This window comes from Myotis yumanensis, unplaced genomic scaffold (genome assembly GCF_028538775.1).
Source record: "Myotis yumanensis isolate MYYU_CA2020_CCGP unplaced genomic scaffold, mMyoYum1.0.hap1 SCAF_2, whole genome shotgun sequence".
Classification (NCBI taxonomy): domain Eukaryota; kingdom Metazoa; phylum Chordata; class Mammalia; order Chiroptera; family Vespertilionidae; genus Myotis; species Myotis yumanensis.
The window spans coordinates 165,666,776-165,675,676 of record NW_027223753.1 but is presented as its reverse complement, the minus strand read 5'-3'; the positions used below and the strand labels follow the sequence as shown (position 1 = coordinate 165,675,676).

The window sequence follows — 8,901 nt, the reverse complement described above, 5'->3', positions numbered from 1 at the left end:
CTGTGTGGCTGAGATGAGTTCCAGCCCTGAACCCAATTTCCTCGGTAAACAGGATAACACTCACCACCGTTTGGTTGTTGTCAGAACTAGAGATAGCAGTTGGAAAACACTTGGCAGAGTTCCTGGCACATGGTGGCCACTTCTATGTATTACTGGAGAGAAGTTTGTTCGTACTTTGGCCTTTTATCTTTTTGGAATAGCTGGTACAGAGCCCCAGGTGATAAGACTAGTGGGGGCGGGTAGAGGGGTCCAGGAATTCTTTCTTCCTAGAGGGGGGAAAATAGAAAACTTTGCCTGAACATTCTTCTCATTCTTCAGGGCTCCCTTGAAGTTCCACCTCCAGGCAAAATTAGTGTCACCTCCTTTCTCCACAGATTTCCACAAGTCTATTTTAACACAGCATTGATTCTTTATTAGTGTGATATATTTTTTACATATATGTCTGTTCCTCTTCCATTTCCCTCTCCCCCCAGGTTATAAACTTCCCTCCAGGGCAAGAGCCCTCATGATTTTTCTTCTCTCTGCCAGATGCCCCACACAGTGCCTGACACATTGTAGGCCTTTGAACAGTGCTGGCTGCCTTAAAGACTTGTCCAGCAAGGGCCAACTGCATGTGGTGGGGAGAAGGAGAGCCCACAGTTCTCCTCCACTTCTAGCTCGCTGTCATAATATGTACACAAATGGAGACTGAATCCCTTACATTTATACAGCATTTTATAGTGTGATAGAGGCCCAGCACGTGAAATTGCGCGTGATAGCCCACCACTGCTTGTCGCGTTCACTGCCCTGCCCACCAGCCCTCATGGTAACTGGTTGTTTGATCATCACGGTCACCACGGACACTGGCTTTTTATATATATAGATATATAGAGAGCCTTTTGTGATCTTACCATTTAAGTCCTTCCAAAATCCATACAGATTCCTCATTGAAATGTATTTCATACTTTCTCTTCCTTCCTAGCAATGTAGAGGTTATAGAATTTTGTCACAATTCTCTGTAGACAACACTTGTCTGCTGTACACACAAGGACAGGGTTTCTTAACTTGGAGACTTCGAGTTTCAGCTGTCTGTGAGCCTCTCAGATTGCATGCAAAATTGTATACATATGTATATGTACATATGTGCATTTTTGGAAGGTGTGACTGTACATGATTTATAAGTAGATTCTCATATGGGTCCCTGTCCTAACAATAGAATACAAAATAATGACATGTGGTAAATGTTCACTGGAGAGTCTCTATTTTTAAAAGGTGGCACAGGTAGCACTCATTCCTTATTTTCAGCAAATAAGGGGAAGGTGTGACATTATGATATAATAAGGAATATATACATTTGGTGTTCTTACCTGATTCCTGACACAAGAGTTTCTAAAACCTTTGGAATTTCCTGAGTGAGAGGAGTGTTTTTTATTCATAATAAGCCCCTTTCAACCATACCTGGGTTTATACTAATAAGATGACTAGTGGGCCCTGGATAACTACTGCATGGGGCTGGTTGCCATAGAAACCAATCTTGTGATTAGAGGGTTGAAACTTTCAGGACCCTTCTCCCACTCTGGGGAGGGAAGAAGAGTTCGAGATTGAGTTAATCAGCAATGGTCAACTGATTTAATCAATTATTCTAATGTAATGAAGCCTCCATTAAAGCCTAGGACTTGGAGAACTTCCAGCTTGGCAAACATATCCACCCTAGCTCCATAGACACAGAAGATCCTGTGCTCAGGACCCTTCTGGACTTCATCCTATGTCCTCCTCCACCTCCTCCTCCTCCTCCTCCTCCTCCTCCTCCTCCTCCTCCTCCTTCTCCTTCTTCTTCTTCGTCTAATATATTTTTATTGATTTTAAAGAGGAAGGGAGGAGAGGGCAATAGAAACATAAATAATGAGAGAGAATCACTGATTGGCTGCTTCCTGCATGCCCCACACTAGTGATCGAACCCGAAACCCAGGCATATGTCCTGACCAGAATCAAACCAAAGATCTTTTGGTGTATGGGTTGAGGCTCAACCACACTGAGCCACACTGGTCGGGCTGTACTTCTTCATCCTGCTGTTCATTAGTATTTCTTATAATAAACCAGTGATAGTAAATAAGTGAAGTGTTTCCTGAATTCTGTGAGCCATTCAAGCAAATTATCAAACCTGAAGTGGCAGGAGTTTGGGAACACCAACTTTGTAGCCAAGTTGGACAGAAGTGTGAGACCCAATATTTTCTGAAATGGGGCAGTCTTGTGGGGCTGTCCTTAAACTGGTGGAGTCTAAGCTAATTCCAGGTAGTTTCAGAACAGAATAGAATTATAGAACACCCAATTGGTGTCTGGAGAGTTAGAAAACTGATTCTTGGCGTGGAAAAACACACATTTGGTGTCAAAAGTGTTGTGAGTAAATGTGCCGCATCAGCACGGCCAGGTTCAGTGAGTCTGAGAAGGGGTGGTGAAGGATTAAGAAAAGACAGACAAGAGAAGAAAGCTGGGGCTAGGTGGGATGCTGCCTTCTCTGATGGAGAGACAGCACCACAGCCTGCAAGTCGAGTCTTTATTTTATAGCCAGACTAGGGGCCTGATGCACAAAATTCGTGCATGGGGGGTGGGTCCCTCAGCCCGACCTGCACCCTCTCCAATCTGGGATCCCTCAGTGGAGCCCTCTTCAATCCAGGAGTTTCTGTCTGTCTTTGCAACCATATGAGCAAATTGTCTGAGACTCCAGCCCAGTTTGGTTTGGTACTCACAGAATAACAGAGGTCTTTTTCTTTTCTTTGCTCCATTGGTGGAGATTTCCTAGAAGTTGCAGGCTATCTTTCTTTTAATTTTTCCTCAACACTCTGACTTTACTTATGTCTCTCACCTTTGCTTTCCCTTCACACCCCACTGCTCCCGGCTAACTTTGCTCTAGTGTCTAGGAGATCTCACAATGTGTCTGCCACCAGAACTACGATTCCCAGCATTCCTGGTGCTCCCCGTGCTCTTGGTTTCCACTTCCAGTCCAGGGGCTGCAGAAACCAAAAGGACTGGGAACTCCAGCCACCCCCAGGCCAGGCTGACAGGAGCAGACACTCCAGTGGCATCCCCAGAACCCTGGCTGCTCAGCACCGGCGTGCGTGCCGCTGGCCACAGGCTCAAAGCAGGCGGGGTCACGGGGATGTCGCCATGTTACCCTGGCTACATGGCAGGCTGGTGGGCAGACCACCTCATCCCAGGCTGCTCAGAGCCTGCGTGCATGCACGCTGCCCACAGGCTCACCATTTTTGTTGGGTTAATTTGCATACTCACTCTTGATTGGCTGTGGCTGTTGCAGAGGGATGGTCAATTTACATATTTGTCTATTATTTATATAGATTCCACCAGGCAAAGTAAGGGCGTGGTCAAGATGTTTACAACATTCTTGTGGGTTTCGAATCTACTCAATTACATGCACCTAATCAAGCTTTGTTTACTTGCAGGACCTCCTGCAGCTTATATCACTTAGCCACATGGGACCACAGGTTCAGACCATAACCTGTCCAAACACTGTAGGCACATCTCCACAAGTAAAAACACCTCGAGAGAAGGAAATACCCTTTTAAATAACTTTAATATATTTTATTATTGTACCAAGAATGCTTCAGTAATTAATATTTCATGCGTAAAGTAAATCTAGTGAGGGGAGATGGGCAAAAATATAGTGATATACCAATGAGGAAACTTGAGTGCATATTGCAGCTACCCTATGTCTTTTGATTGGAGTATTTAATCCAATTTCATTTAAAGTGATTATTGATAGGTATATAGTTATATGTTTCTTTTCTTGTTTCTTCTTCTTAAAGAAGCCCCTTTAGCTCTCCCGCCCACCCGCCCTCCGCCACCCTCCACCCGCCCCGGGGTCTCTTTCCCCCTTCCTCCTCCACCCCCCCCTTCATCCTCCGCCCGCTCGCGGGGGCCCCCTCGCCTTCCCGCCCGCTCCCCTTTTCCCCTCAGTCGCCTCGCGCCTGCAGTGACCAAAGACTTGACCACTCAAAGTCCAGCTCCCCAGAATACTGCTCGACATGGACACCGGTGTGATTGAAGGTGGATTAAACGTCACTCTCACCATCCGGCTACTTATGCATGGAAAGGAAGTTGGCAGTATCATCGGAAAGAAAGGAGAATCAGTTAAGAAGATGCGCGAGGAGAGTGGTGCACGTATCAACATCTCAGAAGGGAATTGTCCTGAGAGAATTATCACTTTGGCTGGACCCACTAATGCCATCTTCAAAGCCTTCGCTATGATCATTGACAAACTGGAAGAGGACATCAGCAGCTCTATGACCAATAGCACAGCTGCCAGTAGACCCCCAGTCACCCTGCGGCTGGTGGTGCCTGCTAGTCAGTGTGGCTCTCTCATTGGGAAAGGTGGTTGCAAGATCAAGGAAATAAGAGAGAGTACAGGAGCTCAAGTCCAGGTGGCAGGGGATATGCTCCCCAACTCAACTGAGCGGGCCATCACTATTGCTGGCATTCCGCAATCCATCATTGAGTGTGTGAAACAGATCTGCGTGGTCATGTTGGAGACTCTCTCCCAGTCCCCCCCGAAGGGCGTGACCATCCCGTACCGGCCCAAGCCGTCCAGTTCACCAGTCATCTTTGCAGGTGGTCAGGCCTATACCATTCAAGGACAGTATGCCATTCCACAGCCAGATTTGACCAAGCTGCACCAGTTGGCAATGCAACAGTCTCATTTTCCCATGACCCATGGCAACACCGGATTCAGTGGCATTGAATCCAGCTCTCCAGAGGTGAAAGGCTACTGGGCAGGTTTGGATGCATCTGCTCAGACTACTTCTCATGAACTCACCATTCCAAATGATTTGATTGGCTGCATAATCGGGCGTCAAGGCGCCAAAATCAATGAGATCCGTCAGATGTCTGGGGCGCAGATCAAAATTGCGAACCCAATGGAAGGATCTACTGATAGGCAGGTTACCATCACTGGATCTGCTGCCAGCATTAGCCTGGCTCAATATCTAATCAATGTCAGGCTTTCTTCGGAGACGGGTGGCATGGGGAGCAGCTAGAACAATGCAGATTCATCCATAATCCCTTTCTGCTGTTCACCACCACTCATGATCCATCTGTGTAGTTTCTGAACAGTCAGCGATTCCAGGTTTTAAATAGTTTGTAAATTTTCAGTTTCTACACACTTTATCATCCACTCGTGATTTTTTAATTAAAGCGTTTTAATTCCTTTCTCTGTTCAGCTGTTAATGCTGAGATCCATATTTAGTTTTATAAGCTTCTCCCTGTTTTTTTTGTTTGTTTGTTTGTTTGTTTTTTGGTGGTTTTTTTTTTTGGCTCATGAATTTTTTTTTTGTTTGTCATGGAAATGTAAGAGTGGGATATTAATACATTTCAGTTTAGTTCTGTAATGTCAGGAATTTTTCAAAAAAATTAAAAGATGGACTGGAGCTTTTTCTTTGTGAATAGAAACTGGATGCCACAGTGAAAAAAAAAAAAAGAAGCCCCTTTAACATTTCTTGTAATACTGGATTGGTGATAAGGAACTTCTTTAGCTTTTTCTCTTCTGGAAAGTTCTTTGTATGTCCTTCAGTTTCAAATGATAATCTTGCTCGGTAGAGTAATTTGGTTGTAGGTTCTTGTTTTCCATTACTTTAAATATTTTGTGCCAATCTCTTCTGGCCTGGAAATTTCTGTTGAGAAATCAACTGACAGCCTTATGAGAGCTCTCTTGTAGGTTGTCTTGCTCTTATTGCTTTAAAGATTCTTTATTTTTAATATTTGCCATTTAAATTATGATGTGTCTTGGTGTGGGCCTCTTTGGATTTATCATGCTTGGGATCCTTATGCTTCCTGAACTTGTGTGTCTTTTTCCTTCACCAGATTAGGGAAGTTTTCTGTCATTATTTTTTTAAAAAATAGGTTTTCAATCTCTTGCTCTCTTCTCCTTCGGGCAGTTCTATGATGCAAATATTATTATGCTTGATGTTGTCCCAGAGGTCCCTTAAACTATCTTCATTTTTTAAAATTCTTTTTTCTTTTCATTGTTTTGATTGGGTTTTTATGCTATCTTGTCTTTCAAATCTCTAATTTGATCCTCTGCTTCATCTAATCTGATGTTGATTCTTTCTAGTGTATTCTTTGTATCAGTTATTGTATTGTTCATTTCTGACTGGTTTTTTTTTTTATCATTTCTATGTCCTTTTTTTGAAAATGTATTAATATTTTTAAAATATATTATTTTATTGATTTTTTATAGAGAGGAAGGAAGAGGGATAGAAAGTCAGAAACATTGATGAGAGAGAAACATCAATCAGCTGCCTCCTGCACACCCCCTACTGGGGATGTGCCTGCAACCAAGGTACATGCCCTTGACCAGAACCGAACCTGGGAACCTTCAGACTGCAGGCCGATGCTCTATCCACTGAGCCAAACCGGTCAGGGCTCTATGTCCTTTTTAAAGCTTACTATCTCTTGGTTGAAGTTCTCAGTGAATTAATCTATTCTTCCCCTAAGTTACAGGAACTCAATTTTGAATGCTCTCCTGGGACTTCCAAGGTTTGGAAGGAGCTCCTCTTAATGACCAGCCATTTGTGAACTTCTTGAGGGCAGGGGTCATGTTTTATCTGCCTCTAAAAAATACTTTTCTGGCAACCTGGAAACTCATATGTTTCAGGCAGAACACCATTACTCCTCTGGAGGATTAGTTCCCTTCCTAGGACCTGGTGGCCTGACACTGCAAGTTAACCCAGAGGCTGGGGTCCCCTCAGCTGGAGGATAGAAATCACCTACCTTACAGCCAGCTCCTCATGCTCTTACTCAACCCGGCCTGGGATACCCAGCCCTGGAATGGTCCCTTACTCATAATGAGGGCTCAGGAAATGCAAGAAGAAACTGTGAAACACAGGCTACAGACAGACTTTCCCCTCCAGTCAGTTTACTGTATAACCTTTGCCTTGTCTTCATGTTATAATCCTCTAGCAAGGCCTATTGATAGGTTCAAATATGAAGTTTCTTAGACTTGTCTTTCAGAGTAAGTCTTGCTCAGCAGTTAAATAGTGATGGGTAACATTTAATGCTGCTAAACTAAATACACTTATCAGTTTACCCTGCATTGGAGAGCTCCAATCAGACACTCAGTTACCAGAACACATAGCAAAGACCAGACTCAAAGCTCCTGCAAGCCACAGGAGAGCAATTTGACCAGGAAGTTCATATTCCTCATGTTCCCTGGCATGTGCTGACTGCCCTGGGGATGAGCAGCTGGTTGGTGTGCCAGAGGGGTCACCAAAGCTGTTTAAGGAGTAGTCCACAGCGAGAAATAGTTGAGATTCTAAAAGTTCTGGCCATATCAGAGCAGTAAGAACACTTCATTTTCCTCAACCATCAAGAAACTAGGAGCCAGAAAAGATGTAGTACTGAAAGATAGAGACAGAACTAAAGCCTAGAACAGAGGTTTCCTAACAGTCACATGTTTATTGTTTTATTCATTACAATCTCTGCATCTCTGATGCCATCACCTGAGTAGCCTTTGGTCAAAGGCCTGCCACTGATTACAGTGGTTATGAATCTTCTACTGGAATTTGTACAGGGTTACAGCTATGTAACTGAAAACAACAACACAAAAACCTATTAGCACAGCTAGCCTGTTGAGTGGATAAATATGATTACTCATTCCTGATTCTATCTTTATAATGTGACAAGTTCGAGGGGTAAGAATTCTAATTTACCATCTATTTTGCATTCATTTACATAAATGAGTTCCCAAGCCCCTGAGGAAATACCACGACTTCATTAGTGGAATCTGTAATAGCCAAATCCAGCCATGTGGAGGATTAGCACACCCGCAGTAAACAGAGGGACTTTTTTTTTTAGCAACTGCTATACCCGAGAAGCATTAAATCCTTTCCAGAATAAAGTGGAGTGTGTATACATAAATGTTATCCATGTCCCAGTGTAGAAAAGTAGGTATTGTAGGAATTGAGATCTGTTATTTTAAATGACAAAGAGAGTGTGTATACATAAATGTTATCCATGTCCCAGTGTAGAAAAGTAGGTATTGTAGGAATTGAGATCTGTTATTTTAAATGACAAAGAGACCAGGCACCCTTTCTGCTCTATTCTTGGCTTATTCTGAAATAGGGCTGAGGGGAGCAAGAAGGGAATTATATATAAGGAAGACTTCCTTTTAAAAAAGAGTGAGGCAGAAGAAGGGCAACCTGATTTATAATCATTTTAAACTGAAAAAAAAAATGCTTTACTTGCCGCTATGTGCCAATCTTTGTATGAGGGGGTGAAGATCTAGTAAGACCCAGGAGCCCATCTTTTGAAAAGAGCCTGACGTAGCTGCACACGGTGAAGAGCAGACACTAAGAAGATGACTGCTGCTGTGTGACGGAAGTGCCCTTCACTGGAAGCCCAAAGCCCTGAACCCAGTCAAAGCTTTGCTACTAACTTGCTACTAACTTTCTATGAATTGGGGCTAATTGCTTCCCCTCTCTGGGTCTTGGTAATCTTGGCTATGGAATGAGAGGTGAGAAGAACTTGCAGAAGAAACAAAGCATGTATAAAGGACTCCGCAACCCTTTTTAGTCTATGGGTGTTGTGCTCCCCACAGAGACCAATTCAAACCTTCTCCACTCTGCTCAGATTCCCCTCCTCTCTTTTAATTCTCTTGACTCAGCAAATGATCTGGCTCCCTCCTGCACAAAGAAAATAGACATCTCTGCTGGGGATTGCCTCAACCTGCCACCACTGCCTCTGCACCCAGGCTTTTCCCTGTTCCTCACGAACATGAGGGAAGCACCGTTTATCATCAGTATTTAAGTTAAATATGTTCCAGTCATTATCATCATAAAAACAAAACAAACAAATATAAATTTCCTTCTGGTTAGTACTGTATCTTTTTGCTCCCTTCCCAAAGTCCTTGAAAGT

At 43.5% G+C, this 8,901-nt stretch overlaps 1 pseudogene; it reads left to right on the top strand.

Moving 5' to 3' along the window:
* The first annotated feature begins 3,935 nt into the window (after positions 1–3,935).
* On the top strand, positions 3,936–5,444 carry LOC139003976 (poly(rC)-binding protein 2 pseudogene; annotated as a pseudogene).
* The last annotated feature ends 3,457 nt before the right edge of the window (positions 5,445–8,901 follow it).